The sequence below is a fragment of the Nymphaea colorata genome, chromosome 6 (genome assembly GCF_008831285.2).
Source record: "Nymphaea colorata isolate Beijing-Zhang1983 chromosome 6, ASM883128v2, whole genome shotgun sequence".
Classification (NCBI taxonomy): Eukaryota; Viridiplantae; Streptophyta; class Magnoliopsida; order Nymphaeales; family Nymphaeaceae; genus Nymphaea; species Nymphaea colorata.
The window spans coordinates 5,878,308-5,894,227 of record NC_045143.1 but is presented as its reverse complement, the minus strand read 5'-3'; positions in this window follow the sequence as shown (position 1 = coordinate 5,894,227).

Here is a 15,920-nt window from a genome sequence, read left to right as displayed (position 1 = left end):
GGAAATAAAAGAAGAAAAGATCTCTCCTTGATAAAGGAGCAAAGGATTACTGAATCATGCTTCTCGCAAAAGAAGAACGAAAAACACTGTTACTCTCTCAAGTGCGCGCCCTGACTCAGGATTATGCAAGGAGTGGTACTCATGGGGGCTGAACTTTCGGCCGCCCCTCGTGCCGCCCCATTCAAACAAGTGGTGACGCTGCTGTTAAATGATTGAAGAAGAAACCGGAAGACGTACACTTCCAAACAAATTCAACTAAAACAACTAAATACATAAAGAAATCAGATAGAATCTCTAGAACCCAACAAAGAAAAAACTGAAACCTCAGAAAAAAACACAGCAGCACTCTCAGCATCCCTACTCACCACATAGATATTCCACCAAGAAACAATACTTTTTACAGAAGGATCTGCAATTGAAAATATGGGTGCAAATTAGCCCACGTCAGGCAACACACATTAACTTCAGCTCTGCAAGCCATCTGATTTGAATATGTTTGCTTTCGTTCTTTGATTCCAAGATGAAATAACAATTGTTTTCTTTATTCTGGAAGACAGTTCGCTTTGGTAACAATGTTGAGAACATTAGAATTCATTCCTCACAGTAAAAATTCTGTTCTACTGTTTTAACCAATTCCTTGTTTGTTACCTTTTTGGTGAAAATGGATTGCTTTCCAATTCTGTATTCCCCACCATCCACCAAATGATCAAAGCTCTTTTCCATTTCAACTTCGATAGACTAGTGTAGTCTTCATACACGTAACACCACAAACATGCACCTTTAGATTCCACTACCTAAGGGCCTATTATCATATATAATATCTTTGTCTATCTTTTTAGATAGGCTAATATCTTTGTCTTCTTGCCCAAAGGGCCTCCATGTCACATTCATTTCACAAGGGATGATGATTTTCTGGCTACCATGTTCAAACTTAAGCTGCCAATGAAAGGTCACCACCTGCAAAACTTGAGGGTCACAACCTTCAGATTTTTTTTTTCTTTAATTATTTTTTTTTATTTTTTGAAAATGCCCGAACATCACATATATCTCAGACCCACATTAGAACACGCTTATAGACAGCTTGAAATTGGATGGTCTCAGGAACCGATGGTTACTGTTGTCAAAGCTTATTTATTAGAAGGAAATGATTCTTGATTCAATCTAAAGAAGAGGACCCAGTAGCTGTTGGGTTGCTACTTCTACAAGCAGCAATTTTGTAGAATCGGCCGGCCCGTTCATATCAGGTAAGCGATCAAATTAAATCGGTTTGCTTCTATTTTCTTGTCTACTTTTACGTGTTTGATTATAATATTTATTGGTAACTGGTTGTTTAAGCGATTAAAAGAATATTTTGGAAGTTCAAGTGAGACCCATAATGTCATACCATTAAAATAACTGTAGATTTGGTGTTCTTGAAGCTGATTAATTTTCTTTGATAGATGATAAGAGTGATCAAAATTGATTGCTGATTCTTTTAAGGAAATAATCCGCCTCATAAATTATTTTATTTTACTCTTTTTTTTTATGCAAACAAGAGCCCCATGTATCGAACTTGGTAGATCAAATTCAAACCTTCCCAGTACATGGGGTGACTTTTCCGTGCGATGCTCCATCTTGCAAAGCTGATACGCTACGAGAAACTTTCCTTCCTCATATGCAAGTGGATTTTGTAGAGCCTCCGTCTCACATTGAAGGCCTGTTTGATTGCATGGTAAAACAAGTTTTGGCCCGGATGACTTGTTTGCAGATGAAAGTAGCCAGTCTTCCCAGTATGGTCAATCATTTTTACATGTTTATAAGCAAGAGATAAAATATCCTAAAGACTAGGGATATGTTATCTCCCAGTAGAGCATGGTAAAACCAAGCTGCCAAATTCTCAACATCAAACAAACGGTATAGACAGATTCATCCGTGTCTTCCTTATCAAGGTAGAAATGAATGGATTAAATGAGTTCTTCTTTGGTGGATTTCTCATTACTAGAGGGGAAAACTAAAAATGAAGAACTGCTAACGAAGCGATGGAGCCGTAGCTAGCTGGAGGATGGGTTTGGTTCTTAGCTATGCATGGCAGTGGAAAAAATATCAGTATAGATTCATCATAGTGCTATTTGGTGCAGGTTAGGTTTATATTCCAAAAATGCACGTGAACCGGGAAAGAATCCCCAAGGAAGATATTCCTAAGTTCTACAGCATATTCATGAGAGTCACTATAAGTACAAAGAACTACATGCTAGATGGGTACATGGTAAAAGAAGTATACTGTTAATTCTTTTTTTTTTTTGGTATATATTATGATTGATTTTTTGGGATTTGCATAAGGTAAATTCTTCTATGGTATAACAACAACATGCTCCTAAAGCAGGGTTTACGTGTCTGCATCAGATGGGTTGCATGTGTGGTTGCCGGTAAGGTCGACTAAAGGGCAGGTCCGAAGAGATACTGCCCACACCAGCCTATCAAAAGTTTATAAGTAAAATTCAAAATTATATTGCCATGATATCATGGTTACATGGAGCACCAACTTCAAACCTGTGTTAGTGACTCGAGTGCCCCTCAACCAAACAATCCTGGCTTCGCTATTGCTCGAGGGAATGCGACAAACCTCCTATGTAATGCGAGTATCAATAAACCACCTTCCCTTTTGTCTGCAATTCAAGCAGTCGAATGGAAGTGTTTTTGTGAAACCATCAAAACTTGAGCATTGAGCACCTATTTGTAGAAGAAGTGATTGAATTGGCTTCATTTAAGTCTTCATGTAAAAGAGACCGCAGTAGCTGTACTTCCATGAACAGAAATTCATTCGGAAATGGCAGGGAACAAAGTTTTAAAATGAGTAAATATCTTGGCAACTGAATTGTGCATTGCTAATATATTAGGTACCTCTTTGTAATTTACTCCAAACGACAAAATCATTGTTCTGTCTCACTTCTCCTTGAGAAAAATAATCGGCACACCCGTACAGGATGACAAGGAATTCCATCTACTGAGAGGTCCGATGGACATTAACAAATACCAAGTGGAAAGCATCTTCTTTTTTTCAATTTTTTCTTCGTTGAAAAGGTTGCTAAATTCTTGTACAACACAGAAACAAAGCCTAACAAGCACACGCTTATCATGCACTTTTTTTTAGTTGTAGGAGGGAAGGGAGGAGATATTAGTTTTTTTTTCCCTTTCTTGCTGCTCTTCAGGTTCGAGACTGTTGGATGACACCCATAGAAATCTAACTAACGTTAATGATCAGAGACCCGTTATGCTATGCTCCTTAAGACTGTCAGTTACAGGAAGAGAATAAGAGTTTGTTCATGAAAACATGAGTGTATGTATTTTAAAAATTTCTTAAAAATCCAAATGGGCCATGTGGTTTTGGCCTCCACATGAGCCCTTTGCGTGTTTGGCCTGGAACAAGCGTGTCATGCTCCTATACAATCATTTCTGGAAAAGAAACGGATATTTTTATCATTTCTTCAAGAAAAAAGTCTTTTTTTTTTAACTTTAGGTTCAAAATAGATATTTATGATTTTACTATAGATACTTATGATTTTACTATAACATGTTATTCCTTGTTAAGCCCAAACATATAACATTTTCTTCTTGGCTCTCATTAATGGGCTCCATGGCTGTCATATATGGCAAAAAAATATCTACTTTCTACACTGTGTGTTTGAGCAGGTTGTTGCCATATCATTCCACGGCCATGTGTCATAGGGTGGAAAAAATTACAATGCTCCACTTTGAGAAGTTTAATCCTTATCTAAAATTATGAAAAGTTTTGGAGGACTTATAAAAAGGGTTTGTTAAGCGATTAGTTGCCTTGGTTTCTAGTTTTTCAAGGCTAAACCGAAGTTGCTAAAAGGAAGGGGCGGGGTTGAGATCCGTCAGTCGTGCTGTTACAGTGATATCAGAGCATGGTTCAACACTCATATCTAGGGTACCATACATACGAAAATGCATGTCTTAACGGAGGTAGATTCTAACGTTTCATTTTGAGAAGTTTAATCATATATACAAGATTGTAAAGAATTTTGGGAGAGTTATAAATGGAGGTATATTGTATTGTTTCACTTTGAGAAGTTTAATGATATATACATAAGATTGTAAAGAATCTTGAGAGACTTATAAATTCACTAGTTAAGTAGTTGGTTATTTTAGCTTCTAACCTTTTACAGTTTAAAATAAAAACTATTAATGAGCAAATTTGAATCGATTAAACCACCAGCCTAAACCCGATGTGGGAGTGAGTTGGGCCCTTACAATAACCATTTCATGGTGCATTAATCTCATAGGACGCAAGTTGTCCTCTGTGTTGGGCAGCTTTCCCTGCATTAATGATAACTTGTACAATGTGAAATAAAGGTTGTGTGCCCAATCAAACGTGCCCTTAATTATAAGGTACTTCAACACGATACATTTGGAAAGCTGCACGATATGTGTCATCAGTTCACTTTCTCGTAAGTTGCCGGCAATTATTTTGCATTTTCACACGAAGAAAACGTTTCCAACTCTAAAGGCAACAGGAATTACCGCACCACGGAATTTTCCATGACAATGAAACCTTTTTATAATGAGAAAGAGATATAAGTGTTATTCACGATCGACAGCTTTCTTAGGTGGAATCCAATTCCTAGGAAAGACTATTGGGTGGCAAAAAACAATGGCGTAACAGTAGCCGTTTCCTATGGGGCCATGCATCAGTCATGGTCCAAATGGCAACGACAAATTAATGGGCCATCACTCTCTCTCCTACTTACCCCAAAATGTCTCTGAGTAGTTAATTTCTTACTTTTACTCTTTGTTTGTGGGATTAATTTGCTTATGTGGAGGCTTGGGTGATGTCATTTTTTTTTTCTCATTTACGAATCGATAGAGCCGAAGCTCGGTGCAGGCTTGCTTAGGCGCAGTCAAATAACAAACCGCAAGAACGAGTCGAGCTCGAGCTCTGGGTACCGTCACTAAAATGAGCAATTAAGCACTTAACTTTGATTTGTTAAAGTCAATATATTCAAGCTCTCCAATGCTATTTAAATGGAGCTTGGGTCCCAACGATTAGGTAGCATGCATAAGATTCTCTCTCTCTCTCTCTCTCTCTCTCTCTCTCTCTCTCTTTCTCTCTCCACATAAATAAAATCAAGCTGCCCAAATATGCAACCTATATATGTACGCACTGAGCCTTCCAGTGTTTAAAAATACAAAAAGAACATGAGAATCCAATATATGTGAATTACTATATTTGATCAGCTAAATAAGCTATTAATCATAAAAAAAATTGATTTACGCATTAGATTTTCAAGATTTTTTTTACACATAGTTGCGTTTAGTTTCTAGGAAATGCAGTGTTATATGCGTCTCGTGTGCTTAAATTTTATTTAAAGAAATCAAGCCTAAATGGTTTAATTAAAATGGGTATGCATCATAAACATATAAAGTTGATGGCATATATAACTTTTACGTGGGATTAACAGTATAGGTGTGACAAATACTCCTGATCCGAAGGAGGACGCAAAGAGTTCTCCCGCTGCTTCCAAGAAGGTTGAGTACTGGATCATCTTCCAAGGTCTCGGAGAATGTACATGGTTTTACTGCATGCTGCTCCGGCGCCGGTCGCCGGCGGAAATTTTGGTCTTCAAACGATGAATAATATTAATCAAACTATGAATGGTAGAAACTGACCGACAATAATAGGCTTAATTTTCATAAGAATTGAAAAGGTATGGGTCATAATTAGAAAGATAAACACTTAATCATTTTGGATGCTACAAAATAAATATGTTATTGTTTCTGACGGAGTTGGCTCCGGAATGACACATAAACATAAGGTGAAGGAAGTGGTACTCAAGGCACCGAAAGCAGACTATGTGTATTCTTGGGGGATGTAGAGTTGGGTGAAAACTTCTGCCTTTGGCGGGACGGTGTGTCTCTCTTGCTCACTCGAAAATGAATAAAATAATGTTGAAACACGAAAGCATAAATGATATGACATACGATCCAGGGAGTAAGTATCTCCACAAGTAACCTGTCCTCTCCTACGACATTTTGTCTCAGTTGCAGCGCAAGTTACTTCATAGTTCTTTTGCATTGTTTTCCTTCGAGAGAATAGCGGACTTCTGCCCAACACAACTGGACAGCAGCTGGTCTGATTAAAGTGCTTATTCTTTAACAAAATTCTTAGTTTTGCATATGCATATATTTTATAATTAGTACTCAACCATTTCATTGTTTTGATTCGGTTGACTTAGATTGGCGTTGGAAAGGTATATGCTCCATGGATTAAATAATTAGCACATTTGTTCATTGCTAATCTATCTATAATTCACCTAACTGTACCTTTATATATGATTTTTATTCATTTTTTCAGCGCACTTCTGAAAGTTAGTCTGGCACCCAAATGCATTTCTGGCCTTTATTTCTTTTTCTTTTCCAATTTTAGTTCATCTTTAGGTTCTCAAGGTTGATAGGTTGGGGAAAGGGTCGTTAATGCACACAACAAATTGATCATTGCACAACTATATATGTAGGCTTCCTATGAGGCAACTAAGTTTTTTTTTAATGTGAAAAAAATATCGATTATGATCCATCGTTATATATATATATATGGCAAACAAAAAAAACCAGTTTCATAAGGTTGGGTTAGAGATTGGATTTTCAGGTTTTTTTCTCTTATTAAATTATGTACCAATTTAAAGTAGAGATGATAGTTTTAGAAAAGGAACAGAAGAAAAAGGTTGAGCTAGAAATCAGTTCGTTGAATATATATATATATATACCCTAAAGATGGGTCAGCAGCCAGTCATTAGTTCAAGTTTTTACTGACAACTTTTTGCCCTTTCTAACCCATGATGTGATCCTGAGAGGTCGTTTGGGAGAACAGTTGTTTCATGAATTTACATTGGACATATTCATAAAATACTGTGATTTAATATTCCATAAATCTTGAAACAGTTTCATGAAACCATGACAAAAAACTAAGCCAAATTTTCTTATAGAAAAATTCAGTCGATATTGTCGATCACCCAGCAGCATAATTAAAACTTCAGAACTAGTACCCTTCCTTCAAGGCCTTTTTTTTTTTGCAGGGACTTGGCCCCTCCGGGATTTGAACCAACGACCACCTGCTGCTAACAGCGGCTCAGCCCATCGGCTGCACCAAAGAGCCTTAAAGTTTTACTCCTAGGAATACTCTTCAAATGGGAAAAGCCATTTTCCACATTGGAAGACTCTCACGGAACGGATGGTACGTATCTGTATTGAACTTCTTGTGTCTGTACTCTTCCACCGTTTAAATTAATGCATGCCCATGTGTGCCTTGTACTTGCCCAGATTCATCCTTTATGAAGAGGGAATAAAGCGAACGTTCTCACCCACATTTTTCCCTTGTTCTTTGAAAGAGAACAAGTAAATCTGTACAAATACAAACACATGCATGCATGCATAGATACAGACTTTTCCTAAACGACTCGAACAGATCGAACCAAACTCACGGAAAAAGATGAATGTCAGGGAGAAATCGCCTAGCACAAGATTTGGAGAATAGTTCAGCTGAATCTCGAGGCGAACCCATAAATTTTTTCTAAAAAAGCAGAATCTAAGGGCGAAGCCATCACCTTTTTTTTTTTTTTTTTTCAAAAAGGCTGAATAGTATTTTCAAAATTTATACAGGGTGAATAATGCTTTTGATAATTTTTACATTTGAAGTTAAAAAGTTTTCAAAAATGTAAGCATAACGCCTGCCAGAAGCTTTGCTTCTGGGAACGAATCTCTCCGCCGATAGGCGACGAAGGGTGACGCTGACTCTCCGCCGGCCGGTGGGCAAAGAAAGGGGGCGTTCTGTTTTTCCAAAATGTGAGGAGGGGCCATTCATTATCTATTCAAGTTCAACAAGTTTAGCTCCATTCATTACCTTAAATCATGAAAAATATTTAGGGTGTGTTCCAATAAGACCGATAAATATATTTTTGAAGGCAAAATGTGGTTTTGCCTTCAAAAAGATGGCGCTTAAGACGTATATATATGACATCAAAATTGGGTTAATAGAAATTCAAGTTTGATAAAAGAACATTTTCATAAGGGAACATTATTAATACAAAAGGGTGTTTTAATCTTGTCACCCAAACAGAGCTAGAATTCAAAAATTTTGGCTTAAGGGCACTAGTTGTAAAAATTTTTAAATTTTTAGAAAGTACCAATGAAGCAAATTTCGAGAAAGTATCACATATGAAGATAAAAGTTTTTTGTAAATCTATGTGGGCAATTGTGTGAGCAGTGCCCACATTTACCTCATTCTTGACCAAGTTGTCTAAAAACTCAGTTTTTCTAAAATATTAATTCTTTTTAAGGGGTCGCTTAATTGAGTTTGAATGTACCAGAAGGGCAAAGATAGTGTATGTTTGACTGAGCCCAATATAAAACTTTATTTTCAGTAATTGAATTTGATAGAAATTAACTCCATGGGTGAGTCTCACGATATTGAGTAATCACCTCAAGATCAATTGAAAATTATTTGTTAACCATATATTTAGTGCCTTTGAATCTGCCTTTGGAATGTACCCACTGTAAATTAAATGCGCGATCAAATGGGAAACGGCACGGAACCCTCACGGTGAAGGGGACCATGGAATGAAGGAAGGTGGCAACAGTTGGCCATGGCTGCTTCCACGACTCTGAGTGGAGAAGAGTCGTGCAAGCCATGGACTCATTGATTGATGACTCCCAATTTCGTACTGCGTACAGAAACTGCACCATCTTCCATGCGTTCACACAAGGAGCGGTCCCTCTCGTCTTCCATGCCTGACCAGTTGCTATTGGTGTTGACTTGCTGCAGACAATGGTAATGGAGGCACTGGTCACTGTGGAAAGCTGCCGGCCATTGCCCCACCGGAGGGTCGGTTAGACAGAACCCTGTGGCCTTGGCATCGTCGTGTTGAGGGCACATTTCAATAAACGGAAGGGGACCATATGTACCCTGTCCTCTCCTCCCCAACTCTTTTGAGTAGGACACCCTACCAACCAAAATTTAACCTACTCATCAGGACTACTATATATTTTAAGGGTGCCCGGATCCATCTTTAGGGTAGATACATGAAACAGTTTGTTATTGTTCTTATTAGGACCATACAAATTGATAGGAAATCATTTTCTTTGATATGCATACTAAAGGTGAGCACATTAATTTCAATGTTGATTTCTATTTCTTTTGACATGAGTTTTTGGGTTTATCATGCAAATAAATCACATAAAAAATAAAAAAAATTAAGGAAATTATGCCTACCAAATATATCTGCTAATTTTTCATAAATCTGATTATATAAATCATTTTGAGAGAGGGGAAAACTGAATGAAGACATTGGCTATCTCGAGTCACCATACTCACTCACTCATGAAGGTCATCTTTATGATGGATGGTTGAAAGAAAAAGTAAGAGACAAATGTCATAAAATTTTTCATCATTTAGCATTAATTTAGGTCACCACTTATCAACATGTAGCGAACCACACTCATGAGTGAACTGTTCCATGATTAACCTTGAGAAGTTTGCGAAATTTTACCATACGATGAGAAGGACAATGGGTGGAAAGAATGTTGATTCTTGCACAAATCCGGCAACTTGTTACTGTTGCACGTAGTATCAGTTGTACCGCTATGTTTGCTTGCTTAATAATTGCCACCTCCTTTAGCTCGGACAGTGCTGGACACAGTGGCGGACCTACATGGTGACTTGCCCACACCAGTCTCTTAACATTTTTTTATTTTTAAATGGACATGTTTAAACATTTATGTTTTTATATATATATAGGTGTCCCACCATATATGAGTATTTTTAAACGAGTGTCCCTCCAGCTAATTTTTCTAGCTCCGCTATTGGCTAGACATGTAACCCTCTACATGCATTCGTTTTGTCCATGATCTGTCTTTGAATTCACCTCGGCTTGAACCACACCGGAACGAGGCTCATATTTGACTTGGCCAATTAGGTGTTCTAGGCTGACGTGTGGCTGGTGTGGCACAACCAGCTGTGTTTACTCAAGCTCGGGTTGGCGGAAGACGGTCCAGCTATTTATGGTAGGGGGCCTCTGACCACACCAATATCCTCCTTTCGCTGCAGCCTGGCCCCACCTCTAACCGAAGCTGGTTATGTGCACAGCCTTGTGCATGACAAATTGTGCACCTGGTGTACAATGACCAAAATACTTTTATTAAAATAAAAAAACATTTTAAAATGGTAATTTTTTTTTTAAATATAAAGTCTAAACTACACATTAATTTTATGAAAAGATAAAAAATGTCCTCCATCCTCTTTGGAACATACTTGTTGCATGCACAGAACTGCTCATGTCCAAAAGAGTCGGATCAATCCAGCTGCAGAATAACATTTGCCAACAAAAGTCGACAAATTTGGCTAACTACTGTGGAATTATAACCCCATCCACAAGTTGGCCATTTATAGTTTAGGACATTGTCAATGAATACGCGACTTTGACTTCTTAAAAGAAGATAAATGCAGATTATACATGGGGACCTAATTATTAGGAAAACAATAATATGGATATAGCTTAGAATAAAGGTCTTCAATAATGGTACCTATGAATGATGTGGACGAACCTTGGAAGTATGAAAGGGAGGTTTTCATTCTTTTTTAAGTGAAGCATCTAGAGGGACTGTTTGGTATTAGGAACAACGTACAAGTGTTTCATGAATTTATATTAAATTTAAGATAGATTAATATAAACTTGAACCAGGTTTTCATTCTTCTAAGCTAAGCATTTACAGGCTCAGGCTCTGTTTGGTACTATGAACATTGTCTGGGCGTTCCATGAATATGCCTTAAATTTAGAGTAGATTCATAAAACACTTCTTCAAATATCATATGAATCTATCCAAATTTTGAGCAGATTCATGAAACAATCCCGTGTTGTTCTTATTGTCAAATGGCTCCATAGAGTACTATAGAATAGAGGAATAATTTCTCATTTCACTCAACTAAGTGACTAGTTCATCTATAACTGCAGCCAAGTGGGCGGTGGTAATCTAAGTGCTTTTTTTTTAAAAAAAATTACTTGTAATATCTAGGCAGTTATTGGTAATATTTCAAAGTTCATGTGTGCATTTGTAAATGGATGAAAAGTTATGTGCCTTTTCTTTTTGGAGGAAGATTCCCCGGGGGGCACTTGTCCATGGGTAGGGGTAAGATGCAAAGGCAGAACCAGAATTTTTTTTTGGCTAAAAGGCGTTGTGTTTCTAAGGAGGCTTTTCAATCAGAAGACTAACAAACCACTTGAAAGAAGATCAAAGAAGGTTCTAAAAACCTCTCCAAGGTGCTGGACTCGGAAGAAGATGAAATTTTAGTCCACCCACCTTATACATTACCAGAGTGAGTCTGAATCAGCCCTACGCTTTGCGAGTGCTTTGTACGTCACAAGTCATTTTCAAAGTCAAGGTCTACACACATGTCAGCGTAATTTTAATCTTCAAGGAGCACTCAGATAATAAAAATTGATGAGTTACGAATATGTAATTAAGGCAATTTTTATGAGCTGGTGTGGTGTCGGATGGTGTGTGCATTGGCCACATCAGCCCACATGTAGCTCTGTCACAGGTAAGATGCACCTCCTATTAACCCCTAACACATTAACTCATCCCTTCTTTTCACTTTTTTTTTCTCCTTAAGAAGAGATGACCGGCTTGTATTCATTTTTAGATGACTTTTTTTATGCATTTCTTCTCTATATACTCACAGCCTTTTCTTTCTCCATGGAATAGATCTTCTATTTTTCAAATATCCATGACAGGTAATATACATAGGCACACATATATACACACACATAAACGCACAAAAACAAGTTCCCATGCAAAGCTGCTGGGAGGTGCAGCTTCCTACCCTACAAACAGAAATCAACATGAAAAGAATACACACACAATTAGTTAAGTAAGTGGCCTCAAGGGACGTAGTATAGCTGGTTGGGCAGGCATGCCTGCTCAATTCATATGGATGCTACTCTTCTGATCCATTAAAAGTAGGATCACGATACTCAAGCTAAAGAGTATATCGTAACCTACCCAGATCCCAAATACAGCTCCAGGACTCTAAAGGCTAGGAGAATGAAGGGACCCTTGGGTTCGTTTGGAATGGTGTGATTGTGTTAACCTCCTACTCACTCATACTAGTCAAGTTACTTTAAATTGGTGTTCTAAGTTCCCTTTTAATTCTCCTTAATCGTCTGCTAACCATGCCTTATTCATCAAAATTAATGTGGTCGCGATGTGGCACCGTTATCATTTCACGATCTTGACAAGCAAAATCAGCACAAACAAACAGGATCTTGACCATGTCGGTGTTTTCGGCATCGAAGGGCTCGATCATGAATGTTTTAACCATTTTTTTTCTGCATGAGGTTGCTTAATCTTTGTCTTAATCTGCATTTATTGGATTAGACTATTGTGAAGGAGGTGTTACAGACAGAGAGGCATTACAAAGATGTCGTGAATCTAATAAACTAAGGAAAGCAGGACATGACACGCAATAAAAGTGGTTGTTTAGGATTTCTTTAATGCTTGTGTGCACAATATTTTTGGACTAGCTAACAATAATGCCGCCTGATTGCCATCGTTATTATTTTTCCTTTATGTTTATCATTTAATTTATTTCCTTTGTGCATGAGGAAGCAAACAAAGTCTGTATGAAACAACGGTAGATTTTCTTCCTTTATTCTAATTTATAGGCTTATTGTTTCGAGATTGTTTTTCTCATGTTACCATTAAGTGTATCAAATCTTTAATTAATCAATTGTGAGTTTAATTAACGAACAATATGGTTTATTCAGTAATAACATAAATGTACCTCAAAAATTAGGACATATTCATGGAACAATACTCCATTCTAAAGAACAAAGTGTTACTGTTACCAAACAAACCCGTATTAGCAACACTCAAGAGAGGTTTAAACTAGTGTGACCATCAATCAAAGAAAATAAAAAAAATGTAAGGTGCACATCAGTCTACGTTGGCTTGTATGCATCGTGTAGGGCCCTTTATTGAAATGAAATGAAAAAAAAAATGACGGGCTTAATCTTCCTGTACCCTTTTAACCATTATAAATTAAATTATGTTACTAAATCATTTTAAATATATTAAAATATGTTAGTTAATTATGGCCCTTGTATCTTTGCATAAAATAATTCATATCTAGTACTGATAATGACAACATTGTTGCTAAGTGCACCCTAAACCAATAATTGATATGCAGGTTATTCATGAGGTACTTGACAACTAATCTTCTGCGGCTGCAAAATAGGTAGTGCTACCCCATCTCAACCCACACCACATCAAACTGGGTTGATCTAATATACTTCTTTATTTATCAAACAGCCAGTAACTCCTTAGGAAATAGTGTTTTATGATTTTTTACATTGATTACATCTACACACACACACAAGACAGAGAGAGAGAGAGAGAGAGAGGCTCTGTGGAAGATAATTCCAATAGTTAGTCAAATTTGCCCTGCGCGTAGTGCAAATGCGTGAGCTTGGGGGCCATGTTGTAGGAGTGTTTCTAGTTCAAAACTCGGCTATGCTCGTTGTAAGGTATGGGGGTTTCTTTTGGAAAGCTAACCATTAGTGGAGTAATTAAGAAGTGATTGAGCTTGCTACTTATAAAAAGCCCATTTGGTGAATCGACCGATTCCCCAGAACCAGCTGCAAATCGGAAAAACTTATATAAGAGTTTCCTTTTTTCGAAAATCGAATGAAAAAATGTAAAAAAATATTAAAATAGAAAAGCTTAAAATATGTTGCAGTTAAAGTTGACACATGGTACTTTTGGATTGGCCATGGAACTAAATGGTGCCACCGATTCAACTCAAATCGATCTATTTACCTCAAATATTAAATTCTCAATTGGGGAGTCAAACGCTTTGCTTTCACGATCGATATGGTCATCAATAGCTGATGAATACACGAGATGTCTCTGAATAATTTTTGTCAACATAACGAGGCATAGTTTGAGTTATTATAACAAATATAGAGGCTATAAATATCTAGATATTGAGAAGCAAAAGATCATCATGATCTCTCATGTTGTTTTCAATGAACAAAATTTCCTTTATTGATAAACGAAGGTGGATCTAACAAAAGATTCAAGGCTGTTTTTTTTATTGAGGTTCCTGCTAGTGAGATATCTCAGCTCACGCTTGCGTCAATCCGGAGATGATGATCATGACATCAATGGGCAGTGAAGTGATGCCCGAGCTAACAGAAGAAACTGTTGAACCTGGTCCAAGCATGCTTGAAACTATTCGTGAGGACCTAAATTGGTCTCGATCGACCGCTTTCCTGCCTCTTCACAGTCATTATGTGGTGACAATTAAGTCACAAATGGGACCAGAAGGCCCCGAACTTTATGTCTTCAGAATATTCCATACCAACTGCTCTCATTGTTGAAACACACCATGAAGTTGCGCAATCATTCAATCATGCAGCTGAGCGCAGGTTGGCAAGAAGCAATGGAGGAAATATGAGTTCTTGGCACAAACAAGACAAAGACTTATCTTATTTCTGGCAAGGAAGCCTCACATATTATAGATGTATATGAGTGTTTCCAGAAAAAGATGATGGAGTAGTTGAAAGATATGTGAAAAGGATATGCTGATACAGGAGGAGTAGCCTATTTGGATACCGTCAGTCCAATTGTCAAACCAACTATAATTCCAACCCTTCTTGCTATTGTGAGTATATGTATAACAGAATTTTATTTTACCATGTTCCAGAATGTTGCTGGATGGCTAAAAATTACAAATTTGTTGCTGAAAACATCATGAATCATTGCTATTTGCTAGTGCAAACATTAATTTGTTCTAATCATTAATCTATCCACAATGTTCATGTCAAACTTTTGGCCTGCCAATGATCTCATACTAGTACAAATACAGTCAACTTATTTTGAATGAATTTGATTGAATAATTGATTGATGTCCTACCTACCGTCGGTGTGGTATCGCATAAATCAGAATCTGAGCTCCACTTTTGGCCTTTACTTAGGAGAGAGAATAGAGATATTGCTAGCGTGTGAGTGTGTTATGTGTACAATAGATCTGTATATTTTGGTCGATTAATCTATCATTGTTGTACCTGTCATCGGTTTCGCTAGTATCCCATATGAATAGAATCTGAGCTCCTGTTTGGCCTGCCATGTTTAGTTTGGAAAACCATTCCACTGGGACTCTCCTGGGAAGAGGTCGTCTACCTGTTATTTCACAAACAAAAAGAAAAAAAAAACAACTGTACAAACAAAGGTTTATATCATGGATTTGCTTGCTTTCCAGTTTAAATTTACTAACCATCTGCAGTTACAGATTCTTTTGTCAAGTACAGCATATGAGAACACTTAATAATTTGCTGCTAGCAATTCTTGTCTTAAGATCACCAGATGGTACAATCTTATTAGCGTAAAGCACATTCTTTATTAGAGGAGCATCATCATCTCTAAAGGTTCTTGTTACATATGGTATAATTTGAAGTGCAGAAACTTGCAGTTTTCAAATATTTTGAAACATAAATTTCAGGTTATTATGGCCAACCATTCAAATTGCAGTTGTTTATAACCTTTTAGCGATCTCTCAAGCTGACATTCTCACTTCCGCTACATTCACAACATCGAAAGCAGAACAACTTTTCCCACATAATATTGCTGTAAGTTTTTCTTTGATTCTAGAAATGATTCCTCTTACAAATATGACATGTATCGAAATACGGATTTCTGGATTTTGGTGCTTCTCACTAAATGAGAGGAGCAAGAGGGATTGTTTGAATTGGGTGAAGACAAGAAGAAACACATGTTTAGTCATTCAACTAGGTATCCAATGACCAATCTTTGTCTTGTGCAGCAGAATATATACTGTTGTAATTCTAATAGCGCATGTAGTGGAGAATATCTCA